Source organism: Caretta caretta, chromosome 25, assembly GCF_965140235.1.
Source record: "Caretta caretta isolate rCarCar2 chromosome 25, rCarCar1.hap1, whole genome shotgun sequence".
NCBI classification, from domain to species: Eukaryota; Metazoa; Chordata; order Testudines; family Cheloniidae; genus Caretta; species Caretta caretta.
The window spans coordinates 18,786,667-18,811,856 of record NC_134230.1 but is presented as its reverse complement, the minus strand read 5'-3'; the positions used below and the strand labels follow the sequence as shown (position 1 = coordinate 18,811,856).

The following is a 25,190-nucleotide window of genomic DNA, read 5'->3' as shown; positions in this document are numbered from 1 at the left end:
AGTCCTGGAGTAACATCTTTGTGGAGGCTGCACAGCCTGTTAGAAGAACTGCAGATGCTCATAAAACGATTGGTTAGATGCCTACCTCCAATTGCCCACGGACTCCAACTGCCTCTTGAAAACAAACAGCTAACGCTGGAAACTTTGAGGACTCCAGGTGACCAAATGGGCAGATCCTCCTTTAAACCTTGCCTGCCCTGAGCTCTGTTCTTGATTCCGACTAAAGCCACACCAGCTGTGGGAGCATTATTGTAAACAGGTCACCAGCCTTCTTACCTCTGGCGTGATCTGAGCAGCGTTCGACAACATGACAGCCAACACTACAGCTGATCCATGCAAGCGTTGCCACCGTTGCAGCCGCACGTGGAGCTGCCCCAGCAGCCACCAAACGGTGGAGGCTTTTGGGGGGTGGACGGGGAGGAGGGTGTTAATCTGTAGACCCAGCGGTGATAGCTTGTATGTTGTGCTAAAGTCACTAGATGGTGCTAACGTACAGCTAATCCAGGGACCCAGGTTAGGCACAGGTGCTGGAACCTCCCCACTCTGTGCCAGTTTTGAAGTCCCATTAACTGGAAAGCTGTCTATGCACCAGATCCGAGCTCTGTGTTTTAAAACAAGCTAATGTTGCCTACATCCAGCCTGTGGTCGATCTAAGCAGGCTCTGCTGGCCTGACTGGAGAACAGGGTGGGTCACTCGCCAGACTGAACCATCCAACTATGTGAAAATCGCTTTTTTCCCCAGGAATCCATGGCAGCAGTGCCTTTTTCTTCCGGTAGCACAGCACAGGCGTGGGGAGGAACGCAAGGGCTACCGCGGTTTGTCTGGAAAGTGAACTGCTTTCAGCCTGAAGAACGTCATAAGCTGGAAAAATCTCTAGCTGTTACGAAGATCCCTGTGACGAATGCTGACTGCCTTTTTGTACGGCACTTTGAGATCTGAAGATAAGAGCCAGGTGGTGGTGGTGAATAGACATAGTCAGTGCAGATCTGTTACACAAGAAACTAGAAGCAATTGGGAACATCACTTCTTCTGTCCCTGCACAGGCAAATCCTAGTGCTGGTCAGGGTTACTAGGTTAGCCCTGGTGAGTCTGCTAGGACTTCCCTGTGTGTGCCCAAGGCCTCAGTGTAGAGGAGCTGAGGTTACAGCAGAGGTAAGAAGCTAAGATATGTAGGTTCTCTCCCTAGCTCTCTGGCCCTGGACAGGTCTCTCTCTCCCTGCCATGGTGACCTCTCTGTAACATGGGAAGCAGATTTAACTAGCTCTCAAGAGTGTTGCAAGGGTTCCTTTGTCTGTGACTCCCTGAAGTCCTTGGATAAAAGGTGCTATGGAAGAACCGAGTACCAATGAACCTACACGTGCCTTTCTTAGCAGCCTGACTAACTTTGCCTCTTCCTTTTGCAAGATCTATGAAAAAGTGACACACCAGCCTCTGGGCTGGTATGCGCTTCATTTATACAGACAGTGGAAGTTCACATATATCTCCACTCCTGGTGGGTGTCAGGTCTGGGCTCTATTCTGCCGTTTACTTGCTGCATGACTTTGGGCAAGTCCCTTCCCCTGCCTGTGCCTCAGTTTCCTCATATGTACAATGGGTTAATGATGTTCACCTTCCTTTGTAAAGCAGTTTGAGATCAACAGCTAAAAATGAGTGTGTTTGGGGCACATAAAAATATCCATCTTTTGAAGTTCCCTTTAGAGTCTCTCAAACTACTTGCACTAGGTCACTTTGTTTTAATTCTATCCACATCTCTTTCTGAGATGTCTTGAGGTTACCCATTTGCCTGTATTACTTCTGCTAGTGACCTACCTTTTAGGTGCTTCCAGTCTGGTCTCTTCTTGTGGGTTGCTGATGACAAACCGCCTTGAATGAGTTCATCATATATTGTCCAAGTTACTTCCCCTTGCTGCAAGTGAAAGAGTAGGTAATGGAGAATGTCAGCAGTTTCCTCCAAATACTTGGTTACTGGGAGTGCTCTGGAGAGGAAATCACTAGTTTGCAGCTACTTCTTCTAGCTTTAGTCCTATCTATATGAGGTCAGCTCTTCAAATCTTCCTCCATTCCGGTCTGTCTCGAAGCAGTGCCTCAGCAACTCCCCAGCTACTCACAGATGTTGGTACGCTGTCCATCCATCTAGATTTGAGTCTTCCAACCCTTCTTTTACCCTCCACTTCTAAGTTTAACACCCTGTTTTCTATATGCTCTTCCGATCTTCTTTTCACACACCCAAACCATCTAAACCTGGATTCCCTCAGCTTTTCCGCAGCTCGTACCACTGTCACACTTCCCGACTCATTCATTCTGAGCATGGTCCATCCTTGTAACTCCAAGCATCCATCTTAACACTTTCATTTCCACTGGATTCAAGATCTGCTCCTATCTCTCAGTGCCCAGCATTTGGAGCCATACAAAAGTGAAGGCCTAATTACTGTCTTGTAGATCTTGTCAATGTGATAGGCATTCTCCTATCGCAGATCATTCTTCTCACTTCTCTCCCTTTTTAGTCCATGCCTTTCCAGTTCTGCTTATAAGTTTGAGTTCACCATTATCCTGTACTATCAAACAGTTATTGGAATTTCTCTACCTTTGGAATGGCTGGCCCACAAAATTTGGTCTAGTCTCTCTGCAAGATATCCTCAAATCTGCAGACCATATACTAATTTAGTTCTGCTGATTGTCATGCCCTTTTCTTTCAAGTGTGCACTTGCATCTTGAAATCATCTTCTACTTCCTCCTTGCTTTCCCCCATGAACACCTCTGCAAAAAGCACGCAGCCATGGTGCCACTCTCTGGATGTTTTCTGTAAGTGCATTGAGCATCAGCATGTGCCAAGCCTTACTAAAACCTGTTCAGTGTCTCCACATGGCCTTCAACCTGTGGTAATATACCTCCCTTGCATATGTCCTGGATGAGTCTGAGATGGTCTTCAGAAATCTTTCTCATGCACCACCAGATTTATTTTGAAACGTGGTCAAGAGTCTTCCCAAGGTCGATGAATACCATGTGCAGGGTTTTCTTTTCTGTTCTTCCCCCCCCCCGCCCCCGCCCCAAGCCATCTTAATGCAAAGATAGCGTCTGTTGTTGCCATGCCTGGCACAAATCCAAACTGATTGTCGCTGACCTTTATTTCTCTTCATAGTCTTATCAATAACTTTCTCCCAGATCTTTGCTGTGTGGTGTATGAGTTTAATGCTGCAGTAGTTACCACAACCTTGTACATCTCCTTTTCTCTTAGAGCACATTAATACCAATATCTTTCTGTAGACATCTTCTCATGCCTCATGAGGTGACCAGGCAGTTGTCTCAATATCTTCACACCTATTTGCTCCAGGTATTTCTTCTGGTATGCCATTGGGGCTGAGAGCTTTCTTATTTCTCATTGTTTAATGCCTCCCTGCTGCTTCTAGGACTGACCTTATCAGTCCCTTGTTTGGTTTTCTCCTACAGCATGGTTCTCTTGGAGTCTCCTCATTCAGAAACCTTTCAGAGTAACTTCCCCACTGGTTCCCACTGGGTAATGTATTTCTACTTTGATCTTACCAGTGTCTTTAGTTTCCATCGCGGGTCTTTGCCAATCATTTCAAGATGGGCATATAAGCCTTCCATGGCGTTAGCCTTAGCGGATGCCTCTTCTTTCTTGGCTACGTTTTTGACTTTTTTGAATACTTCTGAAAATCCTGCTGTTGGAGTGTTGCTTGCCAAAGTTTAAAACACTTTTTCTTATCCTTCACGGCCATCTTGCAATGATCCTTCAACCATCTTGCAACTCTAGTCTGTAGAGGGGGGAGGGATAGCTCAGTGGTTTGAGCAATGGCCTGCTAAACCCAGTGTTGTGAGGTCAACCCTTGAGGGGGGCCATTTGGGATCTGAGGCAAAAATTGGGGATTGGTCCTGCTTTGAGCAGGGGGTTGGACTAGATGACCTCCTGAGGTCCCTTCCAACCCTGGTACTCTATGATTAACCAATTTATTTGAGCATAAGCTTTCGTGAGCTACACCTCACTTCATCGGATGCATTCCGTGGAAAATACAGTGAGGAGATTTATATACCCACAGAACATGAAACAATGGGTGTTACCTTACACACTGTAAGGTGCCACAAGTCCTCCTTTTCTTTTTGCGGATACAGACTAACGGCTGCTGCTCTGAAACCTGTGATTAACTTGTGCATACGCAGAGATCACTCTAATTAAATTACTTGATAAAGTGATACGTCATTCCTGCAAGGTGTTGCTTCTGGAATGATGTCCCAGTACTAGATCTGATAAGGTCAGATTGAAGTCAGAACACTTTTCTGAGGAAGGAGTGACCCAATAGCAAGCCAATAAAGATGGGCATCGAGCTGGGAAACTACCTGGAGTTTTGGAGTGCGTCCTGACTAGGTTTCTAGACAGCAGGTGCAGGGAGTTAGTGGGAGAACTCCTTGCACATTGGTTCCTGCTGGATTTTATTCTGTTAGCTGCGGCTCTTATTGAGGAGGGTTTATTTATTAAACTCCACTGGCTTGCAAGTCAAAGCTGACCTTAGGCAAAGGGTGCAAACCTTCTTTGCAATGTAAGAGAAGGGCTCCCCAGACGTCAATAAGGCAAATACAGCTATAGGATCTGGAGTTGGGAATGGCTGGAATTTCCTGCCTCCTTGGGTCCCCAGCTTCTGATAAACCCGTTCCTGGAGGTATGTGTGCGCACATGCCTCAGGGAACAGAGTTTAGCCTGCAAGTGCTTGAAGTGCTGTTCACTCCTAGCAATCCGGTCCTGTTTCACAGGCCACTGGCTCTGGCCCCATCCCTTGCTCAGCCAGATGACTGACAGATTTTGAAGCACTGGAAAGGAATTCCTGGTATTTGCTTCCTGTTCCAGTGGGCTGAGTGTTCCTGAGCTCATCCTTGGGAGACGAGCTTTGACTGTACATTTCCCACTTCTGCCTCTTTCTTGGCTCTGTGCAGTGACATTTCAACAGCCTGTTCATTACTTTACTGACGCCGCTGAGGTACCTTCATTGTCTGGCTCCTGTCCTCTCTGAAATATAAATACTTCACCCCTCTGCAGGCGTGTGTCTCTGTCTCCGCCCTGGTACTTAAGGGTACGCTCTTTATCGGCTCCAACTTCTGAATGGAGTCTGATTCTTTCCAGTGAATTTCTTGCTGGTGGAAGGGTGCCAGCCTGATGTCGCTGGGGACTGGAGCGCTCTTGTTACATCTAGAAAAGAGACAGCATGCCCCCTGGCAGTACCAGCTCACTCACTCTGCATCACCTCTTGGTACAGCTGCAAGGACTGCGGTGGATGATGGGTTATATTGTTCCCTGGCTGTTGGGTTGGATCCCCCAGTCTTACTTGACATGTAGCCTTGAACAGCTGTTTTGTTAATCAGTTAGACTGGATTTAGAATGAGATGATTATCTGTGTGTTTTCCAGGAGTCAATATTCAAACATCATGGATTGTCCTGTTGTCAGGTGGGGATGGAGAGGGTATGCCAGCCCATGGGGCCCATGCTGGGATTTCATAGGAGCCTAAGGGAGTTATGCACTGAGTTCCCACTCAATTCTGTGGGGTTTAGGTGCCTCCCTTCTTTGAAAATCCCTGCCCAAAGCTACCCAGTCTGCTCTGGACTGGAGTCTCTGCATAGAAATGAACCAGGCAATGCTGCATCCTGCCTTGCACTGACTCAGTAGCAGAACACAGCCATGGAAATGGGTAAGCCGTGTGTGTGTACGCGCTGCAGAATAGACGCAGTATGTCACCTTAGGCTAATCCTGTTGGAAATGCAGAGACTCCGCTCCTGGCTCCATCCTCTGCTCATCCCAAGGGACCCTGCTGTTGCACGTGGGGTTACAGTTGGTGATCTCTGCACCTGAGATGCTGGGTTACGTACCCAATAAAAATATACCACAGGACTGGTCCAAAGCACCACAGCTCTCCCTAGTGTTGCCTGCGGTGGTTGAGGCTGTCGCTGGGTTTTCAAACGGCAGCATAACCGTAGTGGCCAAGTGCTTGTGGGTAAATAGATCCTTGTGGCCGGGAGCCTGGCTGACTTGGAGTCTTCTGCTCTCCTCCCTTCCCAGGCAAAGCAGGCGGTGCTTTGTGACATGCGCTAGTTGTCTTGTTCCCTTCCTCCCGTCTCCCACTGTTCTGGCTCCAGTGGGAAAGCTTCATGGGAGGGGCCTGCAGCACGGCCAGTGGGTGATCGGTCTCTGGGCCGTGCTGACCTCCCCTGGGAGCTGGTTCTGCAGTCGAGCTGCCGTGACCGAGAGCAGTTTCTCTGGCTTTCTCATGCTTACTCCTGGGCATTGTGCTCTGCATCATCCCAAAGGAGCGCGGCCACCTTGGGGGGGCTCCTGGCTGCTGAGGTAGCTGGGTGCTGGCCTGCTGATGGCTCTGGGAGATCTGGCCCAGGCCCTGGAAGCAGACTTGCACCCAGCCTGTGTGTTCATGGCAGCATCTCCCATCAAGGAGATGGGCTGGCTGCCATGTTCTGCATGATCCGGAGCCTCTGCCTGGCTTCCACCTTTGGCCCCAGACAGTGCTACAGTGACCTGGAGATGATGGATTGCTGGGGCCGGGTCCTTGTCTGGGAGGGAGGGGCTGCCTTTCCTAGAGGGTCAGAAGTGGACAATGACCTTTCTCCACAGATGTGGTCTGGTTGTCTAGGCCAGTGTCCCTCAACTCTTTTGATACCAGGGACTGGCTCGCTGCCTTCCCGAACGTGTCCCGGAGGTCTCTGGGACCGGCACCAGGCCGGGGACCAGTTGTTGAGAACCGCTGATAGCCTAGCTATGTGCCAGGTCAGACAGAGTCCTGAGACTTCGTACCAGTTCGACAAATGGGGGAGTGTCAGCACGGTCAATGGAAAGAGGGCTAGAATGGGCAGTGCATCCCTATCCCAATCAGCCGGGCCTTGCCTGGGCTGCGTTTGTCAGCTGCTCTCCAGCCAGCTGTGGGGGGCTCTCAGCATTGCCAGATCCTTGGGAAGATGGGATGAGAGAGATGACTTGTTATGCTGAGCAGCGCCGGAGGCTGAGTGGGCCGATGATTCTATGAAGCACCAGCCGTTCCAGCTAAGGGAGAGACTCATTAACTGTCCCTGTGTTTCCTGACGGATAGCCGAACCAATGGATACCTCCACTCAAGACCCGGCCCAGCCTGGCAAGCCTGGGCAGTGGCTGGGCCGTGATGACAGATAACTAAGGGGGAGATTGGGGTATCTGTGAAAGGGGCAAGCTAAAGAGACCACTAGGGAAGACCCTGAGAGACCTTTTGGGTAAAGGGCTGGCTGGAAAGGGGCTTGAACCTGGGTCCTGCTGTCTACTTTCCCTGAACACAGCAGAAATCAGGCCTTTGTATGCATTCTTTGGAAGTAAATCAGATTGCATACAATGAAGCATCCACTTCTAGCCTGTAAGACACCCCCACCCCCAGTGCTGGCTAACTGCTCAGGCCCAAAAGGAGTAACACCTGGGGATGGGGAGTGAAGGCCTCCTGTAACAGCATAGCCTAAGGATGGGCTGGAACAGTGCAGCACCCCTTCTCGTGCAGTCCTGGCCGAAGTCAGAGCCCAGGAAGGATGTTCGCTGCTGACTGTGGCTGCAAGAGACTTCCCATGTGAAGGAGTTAATAGCAGAAAGGGGTTTCAGGCAACAGCTGAGGGGACACATTAGACAAGATTTCTATTTTTGGTGGTTGGAAGCTCAAGCATGCTCCTCTGCATTGCACGGACCTGGAATGCTGGGGTTACTGTACAGTTAATTTCTTTGATGGCTAGTGCGGTTAAGTGAGAAATGTTCCACTTGGAAAAAGCGTAAGCTTTGTCTTGGACAAACGCTGTCAACCTGCTGGAAAGGAAAAGAAAGCAGACAGATTCCTGCTGCAGCAGGAACAAAACTGTTTAGCACCCACTTTGATTCATCTTGTTTGGTTGCTTTAGAACTGCCTAAAGGTCAGCGAGGATTCCATTGTGGAGATTCATTATGACTGAGCAAGTGCTAGAAAAACCTCCAATGTAACTGTCTCCCAAGCTGGCAAAGGAGGAAGAAATGTTCTGTTTCTCAAACCTTAATTCTTCACGCATAGTTCTGGACAGAAGGTGAAAACACCCCCTGCTTTTTTCTCGGCTTTATGCAAGAGGGCAGGGCCTCTCTACCCTTTGCTAGTCTGGTTCACAAGCAGTGAAGGAGACTAACCAGTTTGCAGACTCAGATGTTCTTTAATTTGTGGGGGTTTTAAAGAAGAATTATAGTTAGGGAATCTGCTAAAGCCACCTCCAGTAAATTAATCCACAGGACAGTAAAAGACCAAGAAAACTGCCAAGTTGCGTCTAGCCCATGAGGCTTATCTGGGGTCTTGTTAGGCAAAGCACAGTCTTCCTGCCTCTTGGCAGCGTGGACTTTCTTGTATGTTACTCGCCTCACTACTTTTGGCTTCAAGCATTACATGAAAACGACTTTATTCCTCGACTGAAACATCCTTCCTCAGGAGGAGGTAGGGTGATGCCCCATGAGCCTGGGGTTTAGAATATTCTTTAGGGCATCACGTTGAGTATGCGCTAAAGTGTGTACATGCTACTATAGTGCAAGGGTGGGCTTCCATCTGAATTCTGTCCATCAGGCGCGGCTCTCACGGGGGAGGGAGTGCAGACAAGCGCAGTAGAGTACATCTGCCTTCAGTGCCCAGTTCTGGTGGTCTTGCAGGCAAAATGCCCACTGATGTGACCCAAGTTCTCTGCCCGGTCAATACAAACATGGGGCATAGTCCCTTCATTTTCTATTTTCTTTCCTTTCACGCTTTCAGAAATGAGTTCAAAGAGGCCTTTGAAGTCCTAGATCATGGACATTTGAGCTGCGAAAGGTCTTGTAGGTGGTCTAGTTCCTCTGCAAGTCCATGCACAGCTCTGCATTACAGCTTCCCTTGGCTTCGTCCAGCCTGGTTTTAAACTTCCTGGGCCCTATCTTTTCCCTTGAGAGACAATGCCATAGCCTAATATCTCTGTGTTTGGATGCTCATCATATATCCCGCTGCCAGAGATGCATCTTGCCTGCTAGGCCTGAGGCACTCGGATGCAGGCTTTGAATAAATGCTCTGAGGCCAGTTGTGCAACCTCCCCAAGAGTCAAAGAAAATAACGTTCCTCTCACTGAAACTACAGCAAATAGCTGGCGCTGGAGCAAACATTTCTGCTGAAAACACGCACCTTCCAATTGGTGCGGGTCACTGCAGGCCGCGACCCTTTGCTTTGCAGATGCTGTACCCCTCCCCACCTCTCTTGCCCCCGCTTCCTCCCTGGAGACTTTCCTGCAGCTCTGGTGTGTCACGGTGCAAGTGGGGAGAGACTGGAGACAGGTGACAATGGGACTAGACAGTCTTCTCTTACGAGACCGTTTCCAGCTGAAAGAAACCCAATGGCTGTCAAAGTTCAGAAGGAGCCGTGTGAAGCCCAGTTGGTGCCTCTAGGTGGCCCCGTGGCTGGTTCCTGCTCTTCCAAACCTTTTTAACTGCCCACAATGCAAGAGCCAGCTGCAAGTCCCCAGCACATGAACCCACAGATGCTTCCCAACTCGGGCTGCCGCCTCCTATTCTGACAACTCAGGGTCCCCGTTGAGCCTGTAGCATGCTGAGGGCCCGGTTCGTTGCATGGATACACAGCATCTGCATGAGCTCTCCCCCGATGGCTAATGACGAGCGGGGGGTATTAAGACTTCTGGAACAGGCCCTGTCTGCATAGACACACCTGCCCTGCCTAGTGCCCAGCAGATGGAGCCCAAAGGATCAATGGCGGCTGGTTCTGAGTTACGAGCACTCTAGTACTCGCATGCAGGGGTAATGAAATGTTGGTCTCATTGTACAAGCAAAGGGCAGCTGAACTGGGCTACTCAGTGAGTTCAGCTACCCCCGCAGGCAGATCCCAGTTCTCCTGAGCTGAACTCACTTGCTGAGCAGGTCTGGGGGCTTCGCCCTGGGCCTTCTATGGGGATAGCGTTGCAGCAAAAGGCCACCCAGAAGCTGCACCGGCGGCAAGGTTCCCCTCTCCCTGAGAGCTGGGTTCAGCATGGAACCTCAGACTGGCGGTGGCAGAGACAGCCCATGGCAGCTGTGAGCCAGGTGCAGAGGGTCAGCAGCAGAGGCATTGCTCTGGGGAGTGGTGTATTGAGGGACATTCGTTTGTTGGATTTTCACCCTGCAAGGTGAGAAACTGAGGCAGAGAGCACTGCCCAGCGTGCTGTGGGCTGGGTGTTTGTTTGCCTGTGGTCACGTGCTTTTGAGTGTTGTGGTGTACTCCCAGATCACCATTGGGGGCCCCTTTTCCCTTTGAATAAGAGCTTTATTGTGTTGTACCTGGCCTCGGTGCTTGCGCGAGGGGTGGTATCATCTCTGTGAGGTGCTGGGGGAGGGGCTCCTTTCCCAGGTCACTGGCTGGGGTTCAAGCTGGTTGTGTTGGGTGTTAAGAGGAACCCCTAGGTATTGACCCAGCCGTTGCTCTCACCCCTGGCAGAAGGGTTACCCATGAAATCAAGGGAGTCCAGGCTCCCATTGTCTTTGGGGAGTCTATTTGCTAGAATGTCTCCATCTTGCAGGGCTTCCCGACTGCTCTGCTGGTGACTGTGGGAATGCAGCGGTGGCCAAACCACCCGGGCCCAGTGATCCTCTCCAGCTAGCACCCTTTGCACCTTCGTGCTGGGGCATGTGGCTGCAATGAGGGAGGTTCCCAGCTTCGGGGATGACCAGGTTTCTCTGCTTTTCCTCCTCATCCGAGCGGCTCGCTGAGTCCAGGAGACTGAGTGTGGCATGGCTTTAGTGGGGGCTTCCTACCGTTGCTCTTCTGGTCCCCTCCTGCCAGCTGTCGCAGTCACTGTTCCAGGGCTGAGCTCTCCTGCGTGGCCTCAAGCTCTCAGGAACGTTCAGAAGCCGGCCACGGGGGAGGGATAGCTCAGTGGTTTGAGCATTGGCCTGCTAAACTCAGGGTTGTGAGTTCAATTCTTGAGGGGGCCATTTAGGGATCTGGGGCAAATATTGGGGATTGGTCCTGCTTTGAGCAGGGGGTTGGACTAGATGACCTCCTGAGGTCCCTTCCCACCCTGATATTCTATGATTCAGGCAGGTCTCTTCTGCATGGAGGTTCCAGGAATAAGCTCCTTGTCCAGCCACAGAGCTGATACCTCCGAAGGTTGGCAGGTGCGTGTCTCCTAGAAGCACTCAAGGCAGAAAGGTGCCCTGTGCACATGATGGGAGCGAAGGCTAGAAGAATGACGTCCTGCTCTCCTGGGCCTGCCCACCACGTTGGAACCACTGGCGAAGTGCATGAACTGCTTTACATGCTAATGGTTTGTTTAGTGACGGTGGATGGCTGGCTTATGTTTCATTTAATGGGGAAGTACTTAAGTGTTTGTTCCTATTGCTGCCTGTTTGGTATCTGATCGCTCTCTGTTCAGCACAACCCCTCTCGGCGCAGATTTCTTGTGCCCGGCAGGCGGGAGGAAGGGCTGGGGTTGGCCCTGAGCAGTATGTTTAGACACACAAGTGAGAGCAGTGAAAGGTTCATAGAGAGGAAGATCTTTGTGGTGGTTCACACAGTTGTCCGTTTGCACAACCGGCGCTGTCCCTTGCAGAATGTTCTTGTCTGGTCAGAAGACAGACTCGACCATCTCCTGGGACTGTCTGATTGCACCTGCTCCACGAGCTGCTGGGACCTCTTGAGTCTGTTGACCCAGTTAAGACCTGGCCGGCTTCCCTCGACAGCAAATAGGGTTTGGTAACGGCTCAGCAGCCCCCTGCCACATCGCAAGCAGAATCACTCTGTCATCTCTCACTGTCCTAGCAACCCTAGCTCTAACGCACTTGTCTGGGGAACACTCCAGCTGGAGAGAGGCTGGGTAAATGTATCACAGCTCATTAGTGTCTTCCCTGCTCGGCCGGTGTTTGAGGCCCTGCGAGCTGCGACGTATTTGAGTGCACCCTCTGAACTTCCCTCTCGTCGCTCGTCAGGCCGTTAGCCTGGGTGTACCAGACATGCCACTGGGCTGTTCCATCAGAACAAAACTTTAGAGCCATCTCCCTATTTCCACTACCACCTTCCCCCCAAAGAAGGGAAGGCGTTAGCCGGTCCTGCCTGCAGCGCACACAAGTGCACGAGTTGCTTTCTTCCACCCGTTTCCCAGCCACGCTCGGAAGATCAGCATCCAACAAGATGGTGATGGTGTTGGGTAAATCTCTGACTCCTGGATACAAACATCCTAGACCGCTGGGCCTATCCAGGACACTAGATTCGTTGTGAGTGCGCACACATCACAGAAGAGGATAACTCAGCTCCCATTCTGGTCAGGACACATGCGGGAATTTCTTAACTGGTCCCTGAGCAATTGCAAATGCAACTATTAAAACAAAGAAGTTTTATTGCTGATCCCAGATTGTAAATAATCCGCTTCAGCGGCTGGAGCCTTTCAGAGGAAACCAGCTGGCTTGACGTAAACTTTGAAGTGCCCCAGGCTTTAGTCACCAGGCGTCTGTCATGGGACAGGAAGCACTAGGACCAATGAGCAGAGCTCAGCAGCCAGAAAATGGTTTGAAAAACAGAGCTAAAATATTTAGCGCTTGTCACCTCAATGGATAAGAATTTCCCATGTTGTACATAAACTGCTCGTGACTCAGGGCCTGTTTGTACCCTGGGGAGCTGGATTGATAACCCAAATTCTTAACCTCCCATGACAAAGGGCTTGCCACGCAAATGGACTTGAACTTGGTGTCTTGTGGAGATCCCCTTTCCAGCTTCCCTTTGACTCACCCAGGGATTTCAGGAAGCCTCCCTCACTACATGCTGGCAAACTTCACAGCGCTTTCCTTCCACACCGTGCTGCATAACAATGCTACAACTGGTGAAACTCAGGTTGGCTTCGCGGCTGGAGTTTCATGCAGAGATTCCTTCAGGTTTGCTCCATGGGCAGCTCCTGGCCCCCTTGCCTTTGTGCTGAGACTGGGGGTTTGAAGGAAGCAAAACCTTTCCAGATGGAAGTGGGTAAAGATCACCAAGCCACCCACAGAAACCCAAAGCTTGGCAAAGGTCTCCTGGCCAAGGCATCAACTCCCCAAGCTCATGTGAAACCAGGGCCCAGTTTGCCTGGAAACTGCGTGCTCCTCCGTGAGATCCAACTCCCAGGAAATGTGGGGAGCTTTGGGCTTCCACTGTCACCATGCTATGGGGCTTGAGCGGGAAGGGAGGCCTGCCTTTCATCTCCTCCTGCCTCCCCTTCCTTCACTTGCATTTATCACCAAGGCGTGGCGATTCCCAAAGAGGCTCGATGGCAGTGGAGCGCCCAGTGCAAGAGGCAGAGGAGGTTGCTTGTTCTGCACAGATTGAAACCAAGAGATGGGGTGGGGCAAAGACCCAAGGTGCTGCCTCTTCTATTTTGGGGGCCGCCTAAGCAGCCAGGGCTCTGGGTGCTCCCCATGCTGCAGACTCTGCCATTAGAACCCTAGAATATTAGGGTGGGAAGGGACCTCAGGAGGTCATCTAGTCCAACCCCCTGCTCAAAGCGGGACCGATCCCCAATTAAATCATCCCAGCCAGGGCTTTGTCAAGCCTGACCTTAAAAATGTCAAAGGAATTTGATTCCACAACCTCCCTAGGTAACGCATTCCAGTGTTTCACCACCCTCCTAGTGAAAAAGTTTTTCCTAATATCCAACCTAAACCTCCCTCACTGCAACTTGAGACCATTACTCCTTGTCCTGTCCTCTTCTACCATTGAGAACAGTCTAGATCCATCCTCTTTGGAACCCCCCTTCAGGTAGGTGAAGGTGGCTAGCAAATCCCCCCTCATTCTTCTCTTCTGCAAACTAAATAACCCCAGTTCCCTCAGCCTCTCCTCATAAGTCAAGTACCCCAGCCCCCTGATCATTTTCGTTGCCCTCCGCTGGACTCTCTCCAATTTGTCCACATCCCTTCTGTAGTGGGGGGGGATCAAAACTGAATGCAATACTCCAGGTGTGGCCTCACCAGTGCTGAATAGAGGGGAATAATCACTTCCCTCGGTCTGCTGGCAACGCTCCTACTAATGCCAAGAAGGCAGACGGCATATTGGGCTGCAACAAGGGCACACTGCTGACTCTCATCCAGCTTCTCGTCCACTGTAATCCCCAGGTCCTTTTCTGCAGAACTGCCGCTTAGCCAGTCAGTCCCCAGCCTGTAGCGGTGCATGGGATTCTTCCATCGTAAGTGCAGAATTCTGCACTTGTCCTTGTTGAACCTCCTCAGATTTCTTTTGGCCCAGTCCTCCGATTTGTCTAGGTCCCTCTGGACCCTATCCCTACCCTTACCTCTCCCCTCAGTTTAGTGTCATCTGCGAACTTGCTGAAGATGCAATTAATCCCATCATCCAGATCATTGATAAAGATGTTGAACAAAGCAGGCCCATGGGGCACTCCGCTTGATACTGGCTGCCAACTAGACATGGAGCCATTGATCATTGCCCGTTGAGTCTGACAATCTAGCCAGCTTTCTATCCACCTTATAGTCCATTCATCCAGCCCATACTTGAACTTGCTGGCAAGAATACTGTGGGAGACCATATCAGAAGCTGCCTTCCCTTCAGTGATCAAGGGCGATGAGCCCTGAACTGCCCAGTGTCTCCTGAACAAAAATACTGGAGGGAGCCCCTGTCCTGAGGCCCTGTCCTTCCTTGGACCTGTTCTCCATCCCTCTCTGCCACCAGCTCCTTGGCCAGCATTGTCAGGGAACTCCTGCCCGGTACCTGCCCTTTGCCTTCTGTGTGTGAATCCTGCGAAAGGTTCGGTTACAGAGACCCCCTTGGGACTGTCACCTGATGTGCTGAGATTACCTCTGAGCCAGTTTTCTCTGCCAGTTTGGGCCTCCAGAACCCTGACTTGTTGAGCCAGACACACTAACCTGCTGCAAACACAGACCCAGGGTCTGACCCATGCCCCCAAAGCTGCAGACTTAACTGAAAAGGGCTTAGCAAGTGCTCCTGTCTCTAGCAACCAGACACCCAGCTCCCAATGGGATCCAAACCCCAAATAAATCAGTTTTATTCTGTAAAAAGCTTATATATGGTAAACTCATAAATTGTCCGCCCTCTATAACACTGATGGAGATATGCACACCTGTTTACTCCCCCAGGTATTAATTACTTACTCTGGGTTAATTAATAAACAAAAGTGATTTTTATTAAATATAAAAAGTAGGATTTAAGTATTTCCAAGTAATAACAGACAGAATAAAGTAAGTTACCAAGCAAAATAAAACAAAATACGGAAGTCTAAGACAAATACAGTATGAAACTGAATACAGGTAAATCACCCTCAGGGATGTTCCAATAAGCTTCTTCCACAGACTGGACTCCTTCCTAGTCTGCACCCAATCCTTTACAGACCAACGTTGTAGTTTATGGCCTGGGTCCAGCAATCGCTCACACCCCTGTAGTTACTGTCCTTTGTCCCAGTTTCTTTCAGGCATCTTTTTGGGGTGAAGAGGCCATCTCTTAAGCCAGCTGAAGACAAAATGGAGAGGCTTCCAGGGCCTTTTATAGTCTCTCTCTTGTGGGCGGAAACCCCTTTGTTCTTCTGTGCAAAGTCACAGCAACAAGATGGAGTCTGTAGCCATCTGGGCAAGTCATGTCCATGAATGATTCAGCTTTTTGCAAGCCGACACCATTGTTTACATGTTAGTTTTGATCGTTCCCAGGAAAGCTCAGATGTGGATTGGTGTCTCCCAAAGTTCATTGTCAGCTAAGTGTTTGTTTTCTTGATTGGGCACTTATTGAGAATAGTCCCTTCTCAAGAAGCTGACCAAATGCTTCATTGAGGTTACTTAGAGTCAAACACATTGAGATATAAATATTGGCTATGTACTTGTAATTTCAAATACAAAAATGATACACACATACAGACAGCATAATCATAACCAGCAAATTACAACCTGGCTGTAGACACCTTACTTGACCTCCTTTGTACAAGATGTGGTACAACTATAGGACCTTTGTTGCAACAATGATCTATACGGTCACAGTTATTGTCAATGTCACAAACCCCCTTGTCCCTAAGAGACGTACCTGGTGCTAAGCATTGCACCCCCACAAGTGCCATCACTCAAACCTCCAGCCAAATAACGCTCCCCAAGGGGCTGGGAGCCCAGCTGGTGCCAATGGCCATGGAGCAGAGCAGCGCCTGGCTGAGAGCTCTGGTTCCTCTCACTTTAACTCACCAGAGTTCGGGGAAGTTGTGGCAGGGGAGAAGCAGGCTCTGAGGCTTCATCAGCAACCACAAATTTTGCTCTGCCGAGAGGAACTAGAACTGAAGCAGCTGGAGGTTCAAAGCAGGGGGAAGAGTCCACACCCTGGGCTGAGTGAAGCCCCTGCCACTGTATTTTCTAGCAATGTCCCGTACCAACCTGCAAGATCTCTGCTCAGTCAGTGTTTGTCTCCTAGAGTGCTTCTGCAGTTCTGTCCCACATGTGAGCTGAACTGAGAGATTCCCCCTATTCAGTGATCTCTCCTGCCGCTTGCAAGCGCCCAAGCCAGGCCCATGGTTGATGCAGGCCCACTGTGCACCGCCCAAGGGAGCATACCGTCCAAGTCCCATCCCAGCCATCTGCCCTGGTCTGAGCAGTGGGGAGCCGGGCTGGGCTTATGCTTTGTCCAGTTCAGTGTAATCTCTGTGTAGGGAATTGTCTGGCTCCATCTCGGTGCATCGCAGCTGGTGTGGACCATGGCTTCAGTCACAATCCTTTGCCTTTCAGCAGAGTCTGACTGAATCGCTGCCGATCCCCCTCGTCCCCTGCGAACAGGCACGTATTCCCCCCCACCTTCCAGATGTGCCACATTTATTCAGTGAAGCCAGGAGTCACCAGAGATCATCAGGCTTCTCCTACAGTGTCGGGGCGATGTGAAGCTCTGAGCTCCTGGTCCCTTCTGGTTGTAAACCCCTGTGACGCAGCAGGGAGTGGGGAATGTTGACCTGGGAATGTGGCAGGGGAGTTTCACTGGGGATGGGAGACCTGAGAGCCTGTCACCTGAGCCAGGAGGGGGAGGGGGAGGTAACACCTCTACCAGGAAAACGGGACAAAGGCTGCAGGAGGGAGCCTGCTGGGGGGGTTTTGGTTTCAGTTTGGTGCTGGGTGGTAGAACCCAGGGAACCCCAGGGCTGGGGTCTAAGCTCCCTGCCCCCCCACCCCCACCCCAGAAAGACTTAACCAGGACCCCTCAGTCGTACCCACAAGCTCTGTTTTGGATTGTGTTCCTGTTGTCCAATAAACCTTCTGTTTTACTGGCTGGCTGAGAGTCACAGTGAATCCCAGGAAGAGGGGTGTAGGCCGCAGACTCCCCCACACTCCGTGACAACTGGTGGTAGAGGTGGGATCTACTGCATCCCGTGAACGGCGCTTCCTGCAGTAAGTGACTGGGGAACAATAAAACGAAGGGGGATTGACGGGGACCAGGCGTGCTGAAGAGTCAGAGAGAGATGGTTTCAGGGGGTGGTTAACCCCTTGGAGTGTGTGACCAGAGAGAAAGACTTTTGCAGTAACAGGGTCCCCCGGGGAATTGCAGCAAGCGGTACCGGGGGGGGAGGAGTCTGCAGCTCAACCCTGGCAAAGAGGTGGTGACCTCAAGAAGGACTGGCACACTAGGGGTTCTTCCTGGAAACCGTGGAAAGCTGCCCAGGCCTGCGAGTGGCCAGCAGGGAGATGTACGCTAAACGCCTTAAGAGCGACCTGGTGGAGCTGTGCAGGCAGAGGGGGCTGCGCATTGGGAGGTCCACCAAGGAACAGCTGATTGCCCAGTTGGAGGAGAGGGATCGCTTAGATGATCCGATCCCTGTCCCTGAGGGAAGCTGCCCAGTGAATGCAGCGTGGGCCCTGGGGCCTGACTGGGCTGGGAGGGGTCAGACTACTGCCGAGGACATCCCGAGACCCTTCCTACCTAGGCCTGGGGGAGGGGTTGGGGGAAGCCCGGCGAATACCGAGGGCACCCTGACCCCGGCAGCCAGCAGGGGATCCTCCCGGCGGAGCTCCCCATCCCTGGAGCAGAGGCAGCTGGAATGGGAGAGGGAGATGAAAATGAGGGAGCTGGAGGATCATGAAAAGCGACATCAGCATGAGCGGGAGGAGAAGGAGAGGCAACGTCGGCATGAACTGGAGCTGGCCAGGCTGAGGAGCAGTGGGGCCCCGGCTGTGGTGAGTGAGGAGGGACCCAAGACTGCAAAGAGCTTTGATAAGTGCTTCCTGGCCCAGCGGAAGGAGGGGGAGGACATAGCTTCCTGACGGCCTTTGAGAATGCCTGCGAGATGCACAGGGTTGACCCTGCAGACAGGCTCCAGTTCCTCACCCCCTTACTGGACCCCAAAGCCGTGGAGGTGTACAGCCGGATGACAGGGCCGGAGGCAGGGGACTACGAACTGTTCAAAGAGGCCCTGCTCCGTGAGTTTGGGCTGACCCCCGAGATGTACCGGAGAAGGTTCTGGAGTCAGCGTAAAACACCTGAGGTCACCTACCTACAACTGGTCAACCGAATGCAGGGGTATGCCCGCAAGTGGACAGCTGGGGCCCAAGCTAAAGAGGACCTGCTGGACCTAATCATACTGGAGCAACTGTATGAACAGTGCCCTTCCGACCTGAAGCTGTGGTTGGTGGACAAAAAGCTCGAGAACCCCCAGCACGCAAGGCAGCTGGCTGACGAGTTTGTGAACAGTCGGTCAGGGGGTAGCCGGGAGGAGTCCCAAAAGAACAGGCCCCCCCCCGATGCAGAGAGTGTCACCATGGGACCTCCAAGCGGGGAAATGTGGAGAACCCCCTCCCAAGGGGAACGCCTGGCGTCGGGCCCCTCCGACCTGCTCGAGGGGACCAACGTGACCTGAGCTGCTATCACTGTGGCCAGAGAGGCCACGTACGGTCCCAGTGCCCCAGGCTCAGGGACAGGCTGAGCAGACCAACCTACCCAGGGTTAACTGGGTAGGGACCCAGCTGGACGAGGGGAAGATGACCCAGGCAAGGGGGGCTGCCAGTTTACCACCTGCTTGGGAGGGAAGAGTACCCCAGGCCAGCTCCGCCAGAGGGCTGGAGGCTCTGGACTCGGGGTGCTCGGTTTACAGGGTGGGCGTGGGGCTGTCCCTCTGGAGAGAGTGCCTTGTTCCCCCGGAGGTGGATGGGCGGAAGGCCCAATGGATACTGGGATACGAGCGCGAGGTGACGCTGGCCCCATCCAAGGTGGTGGCTCCAGATCGGGTGGTGCCCAACACCTACCTGATCCTGACAGGGTTGGGCAGGACCCCATTTAAGGTGCCCGTGGCAAGGGTACACCTGAAATAGGGGGGCCAAGGAGGGCCCCAAGGACGTGGGGGTGCACCTTCATTTGCCCACTGAGGTTTTGATGGGGGGAGACCTAGAGGACTGGCCAAGCAACCCCCACACCGCCCTGGTTGTGACCCGTAGCCAGAGCCGGTGAGGGGCACTGCACCCTGACCTTGGGGAGGGTACCACACCGGAGGCGCAGGACCCTATCCTGGTGGGGAGGGAGCGCCGAGGGGCACGGCTCAGAGAGTCTGAGGCCTCAGACCCGGCCAGTGAGAGGGAACCGGTCCCCATCCCTTCCCCAGCCGCTGAGTTCCAGGCCGAGTTGAGGAAAGATCCCTCCTTGCGGAAGCTCAGGGACCTGGCCGACCTCAGGGTGGTACGGACCATGAGGAGAGGCTGCCAGGAGAGGTTCCTGTGGGAGAAGGGGTTCCTGTACCGAGAATGAGCTCCCCCAGGGCAAGTGGAGTCCTGTGGGATCAGGAGGCAGCTGGTGGTCCCCCAGAAGTATCGCCGCAAGCTCCTGTACCTGGCCCATGACATCCCCCTCGCAGGGCACCAGGGAATCCGGCGCACCCGGCAGAGGTTGCTACAGAACTTTTACTGGCCCGGGGTCTTTACCGTGGTCCGGCAGTATTGCCGATCCTGTGACCCCTGTCAGAGGGTGGGGAAGGCCCGGGACAAGGGGAAAGTGGCTTTGAAACCTTTGCCCATCATAGAGGAGCCTTTCCAGAAGGTGGCCATGGACATCGTGGGGCCTCTCAGCAGGACGACCCGGTCGGGGAAGAAATACATTCTGGTGGTGGTAGATTTTGCCACCCGCTACCCCGAGGCAGTGCCCTTAGCTTCCATTGAAGCAGACACCGTGGCAGACGCGCTCCTGACCATTTTCAGCCGAGTGGGGTTCCCCAAGGAAGTCTTGACAGACCAAGGGTCCAACTTCATGTCGGCCCTGCTCCGGTGCTTGTGGGAGAAATGTGGGGTCCGGCACGACTGGGCCTCAGCTTATCACCCCCTGTCCAATGGGCTGGTGGAGAGGTTCAATGGGACGCTAAAGATGATGCTGAAAACCTTTATGAACCAGCACCCACAGGATTGGGACAAGTACTTACCTCACCTGTTGTTCGCGTACAGGGAGGTACCCCAGGAGTTTACCGGATTTTCGCCTTTCGAACTGTTATATGGAAGGAGGGTGAGGGGCCCCCTGGACCTGATGAGAGAGGAGTGGGAGGGGAAGGCCGCTCCCCCTGGAGAGTCAGTGGTGGAGTATGTCCTGATCTTCCCGAGAGAGACTGGCTGAACTCATGGGCCTGGCCAGGGAGAATCTGGCCAGAGCCCAGAAGAAGCAGAAGGTCTGGTATGACCGCACGGCGCGAGCCCGTGCCTACGCCACCGGGGATCCGGTGATGGTTCTCATCCCCATGAGAAAGAACAAACTACAGGCCGCCTGGGAGGGCCCTTTCAAGGTCGTCAAGCAGCTCAATGAGGTAAACTATGTGGTGGAGCTGTCGAACCGGGCGCACCACCGCCGGGTGTACCATGTGAATATGATGAAGCCATATTATGCCAGGGGGAATGTGGTGTTAGCCGTGTGTGGACAGTGGGAGGAGCAGGGAGATGACCCTTTAGTAGATCTATTCCCTGGGACCAGAGCTGGTTCCCCCCTGGAAACAATTCCCCTCTCGGATCAGCTAACCCCTGCCCAGCAAGCTGAGATCAGAGGGGTGCTGCATCCGTACCGACAACTGTTTTCCCACCAGCCTGGACGCACTAATCTGACTGTCCACTGGGTGCAGACAGGGTCGCACCCGCCGATAAGATGCTCCCCCTTCCGAGTCACAGGGAAAACTGCTCAGGACCTGGAAAGAGAGAGGTCTGGGTCATGCTGGCTTTGGGGGTGATCCAGTCATCTGCCAGCCCTTGGGCCTCGCCGGTGGTGCTGGTCCCCAAAAAGGACGGGTCGATCCGGTTCTGGGTGGACTATCGGAAACTCAGTGCCATCACTGTATCTGATGCCTACCCCATGCCTAGGCCTGATGAGCTCCTAGACAAATTGGGAGGAGCTCGATACCTTGCCAGTAGCCCTTTGTAAGGTCCATGGTGGTAAGTGCCGCTGGATGCAGATGCCCGGCTGAAATGGGCCTTTATCACCCCTCTGGGGCTCTGAGTTCCTGACCCTGCCTTTCGGCCTCAAGGGAGCACCGGCCACCTTCCAGCGCCTGGTGGACCAGCTACTGAGGGGGATGGAGAGTTTTGCCGTGGCATATATTGATGACATCTGTGTCTTTAGCCAGACCTGGGAGGACCATGTGTCCCAGGTTAGACAAGTGCTGGACCGACTCCAGGGGGCTGGGCTGACTGTAAAAGCGGAGAAGTGCAAGGTGGGGATGGCTGAAGTATCTTATCTGGGCCATCAGGTGGGAAGCGGCCGCCTAAAGCCGGAACCAGCCAAGGTGGAGGTGATCAGAGACTGGCCCGCTCCCCACACCAAAAAGCAGGTCCAAGCCTTTATTGGGTTGGCAGGATACTATCGAAGGTTTGTGCCCCGCTTTAGTGCCATAGCTGCCCCCATCACTGAGCTATGCAAGAAGGGGAAGCCAGACAAGGTGGTCTGGACCAAGCAGTGCCAGGAGGCTTTCCGGGTGCTGAAGGAGGCTCTGGTCAGTGGCCCAGTTCTGGCAAACCCAGACTTTGACAAGCCCTTTGTGGTGTTCACTGACGCTTCAGACACGGGGCTGGGGGAGGTGTTAATGCAGGAGGATGAAAAGGGGGAGAGACACCCCATCGTGTACCTGAGCAAGAAGTTGCTCCCCCGGGAGCAACACTACGTGGCCATCGAGAAGGAGTGCCTGGCCATGGTGTGGGCCCTCAAGAAACTAGAGCCCTATCTCTTCGGGCGACACTTCACCGTGTACACCGACCACTCTCCTCTGACCTGGCTGCATCAGATGAAAGGAGCCAATGCCGAACTCCTGAGGTGGAGCCTGCTCCTGCAGGATTATGGCATGGACATGGTCCACATGAAGGGAAGTGCCAACCTGATAGCGGATGTGCTGTCCCGGAGAGGGGGCCCTGAACTTCCCCAAGTCACTGGTCAGAGTGACCCCGCTCAGTTCAGTCTCGAAGGGGGGATGTGACGCAGCAGGGACGGGGGAGTGTTGACCTGGGGATGTGGCAGGTGAGTTTCACTGGGGATGGGAGACCTGAGAGCCTGTCACCTGAGCTGGGAGGGGGAGGGGAGGTAACACCTCTGCCCGGAAAACTGGACAAAGGCTGCAGGAGAGAACCTGCTGGGGGGGTTTTGGTTTCAGTTTGGTGCTGGGTGGTGGAATGCAGAGAACCCCAGGGCTGGGGTCTAAGCTCCCTGCCCTCCCACCCCCCCGAAGGACTTAACCAGGACCCCTCAGTTTTACTCACAAGCTCTGTTTTGGACTGTGTTCCTGTTGTCCAATAAATCTTCTGTTTTACTGGCTGGCTGAGAGTCACAGTGAATCCCAGGAAGAGGGGTGCAGGCCACGGACTCCCCAACACTCTGTGACAACCCCTCTGACCCCCCGTCTGTGCCTCCCTCCAGCTGAAATGGGCCTTGGGGGAAGATCGTGGCCGGGGGAGGCTGCCCCCCGTGCACTGTTTGCGGTTCCCTCCTCTGAAGAGCACCTTGCGTAGTGCACACTTTGGGGTGGGGGGGGGGAGCCACTTCACCTCTTTCTGCCTTGGCCAGCCCAGCTGTGAAACTAGGTACTAGAGCAAGACTCTGGCTAGGCACCAGCTCTCCTGGGCTGCAGACGAGCTCCCTTTGTTTAGGCAGCTGGAGCCAAGGGAGTGGTGTCATTGCCCGTCATCCCCGGGCAGGTGCCTGGTCACCCACCTGCATTTAGCTTCAGTTCCTGCAATGCTGGAGCCCTCCCCGTGGAAGCTAGAAGTGTCCTTTGTGGGCACTAGAGGGCGCCCTTCCCCTGCACCCTGTACCGGTCCGAGGAGGCTGAAGCCGGAGTTCTGGCCCTTGGTCCTGTCCCGGCCGGGTGCAATGGCTGGTGCCTATGGGGCGCACACACCCTGGGGAGAGGGAGAGCGGCTCACAGACCCATCAGGACCATTCTTCTTTCTTCCGGTTCAAGTGCAGCCCTGCTCCGCCCCGGCACAGACTCCCACACTGCCCACAGGCCGGCTTCGCTTCTCGGGTGGTGCCCACCAGGGGCTGCAGGTCGCTTTAGGAAATGGCCCCAAATTCAAGTATTTAATAGGAGGCCTCTTGCATCTTTGCCAGCTGAGTGCAGGCCCGGCGTGAGCAGCTGGAAAGGGAGGCCGGCGCTCGCAGAGGAGGGGAAGCATACTTCGAAGAAGCAGCTTCTGCCCTGGCACTCGCTCCCAGGGGGTGGTAGCCACGTGCCCAAGGATGGAGTCTGCCCCAAGTTCAGCCAAACGACTGGCTCTAGGCCAGGCTCGGAGCGTGGCAGGCACAGCTGTCCTGGGGCGGGTCTGGGTCACAGTGGAACCAGGAATTCATCGGCCAAGATTTTCAAGAGCGACTGGTGACGTTGGGCACCTCCATTTCCGACAGGCCAGCCTGAGAGGGGGATCTGATTTCCAGAGCACACTAAGCCCCCTGCCCTTGCACCCGGGAGCTTTTAAAGCAGTGCAGTTTGGGCACCGAGCGTTGGGTGTGGGTCTGTGTCTTGCTATCCCAATGTCAGGGACCTGCACCTGTATTCTCCCTCCCGGCTCCTCTCTCAGGCAGAGCCCCAAGTCTCTCTCCCTCCTGCGTGAGGGTGCTCGGGCTGCCCAGCCCTCTGGTTACGCTGTGATCGTGCAAGCCAGCCAGGCTGTGCTTTGCCTCCTCTCTGTGGGTGCCGACCAGCCTCGCACTCCAGTCGCACGGCACCATGGCTCTGAGCTGCAGAAAGCATTACAGAGAGAACCACCGGGAGCCAACACAAGGGCAGACCCGCTGAAAGGCTTCCCAGTGCCAGCCTCGCACCCTGGCAGGCGTCAGTTCTTAAACCCACCACAGGGAGTTCCTGTAGCCCGAGGTCACAGCTCTCTGCTTAGCACCGGACCCTGGGCTGGGCAGATCAGCTGCTGTTTACAGAGACGGGGCCTTTGATCTCCAGGCTCTGGGAACAGGTAATCAGCAGCCAATCACACTCCTCAGGGTGATGTTTCGAAAGCCTGGCTTTTACACAGCGGGAAGTGGGGAATTTGCAGTAACCTCTGCTGGGGTATTTCTTAGGAAATCCACTTAGCAGTTACCGCCTCAAACCTCCCTTCTTCCCTGGCACAATGGCAGTGGAGCTCGCTGCCCCCGCCCCCACCGTGGTCTGGTCGTCCCTAGAGGAGTTACCCACAGGCCCAATCCACAGGAAGACACACCCACTGCATCTTGTACAATGGACTTCAAGGGAACAAAGAAACTTCAGTCAGGGTCTCCCGAGGCCATTGCAGGAAATTGCCAGATCTGTCACACCTGCTTCCAGCCTTCGAGGCAGCACTGCGCTTACATGGCACTAGGGTCAGAAATGCACAAATTGGCAGCAGTGTTAACAGGAAGGCGGGAAGGTGCTGGCCTTGCTGAGACTTCCAGGCAGGCTTGGGGTGGGTTATTTTCTCCAAACTGCTCTGCCGGGCTGCATACCACTTCCCCCGCCTCCCCCACCTCTCTGCACTGGATGGACCCCCAAGCCCATTGCTAGCACACCAAGGTCAACTGAGAGAAGGGGACATGGAGGGCAAATGTTTAGTTCGAAGAGCCGGCCATGGAGAAGCATCTCTTGGTTCTTAGTCATCGTTGCCGTCTCCATAGCTGCAAAACACATCACAAATCCCCAGGCCTCCGCGCTGTCCAAGCTCTCCCATAAAATTTCAGCCGAGGGCCCTGGGATGGGAGGGCTGCTCTTCCCCAGGCCGGG

The 25,190-nt window shown here is 53.4% G+C and overlaps 1 protein-coding gene across 1 annotated transcript in view; it reads left to right on the top strand.

Moving 5' to 3' along the window:
• Positions 1-25,190, top strand: part of UBA52 (ubiquitin A-52 residue ribosomal protein fusion product 1) — a 375,240-nt gene that overhangs the window by 86,536 nt on the left and 263,514 nt on the right. The gene's annotated exons all lie outside the window — the stretch shown is intronic.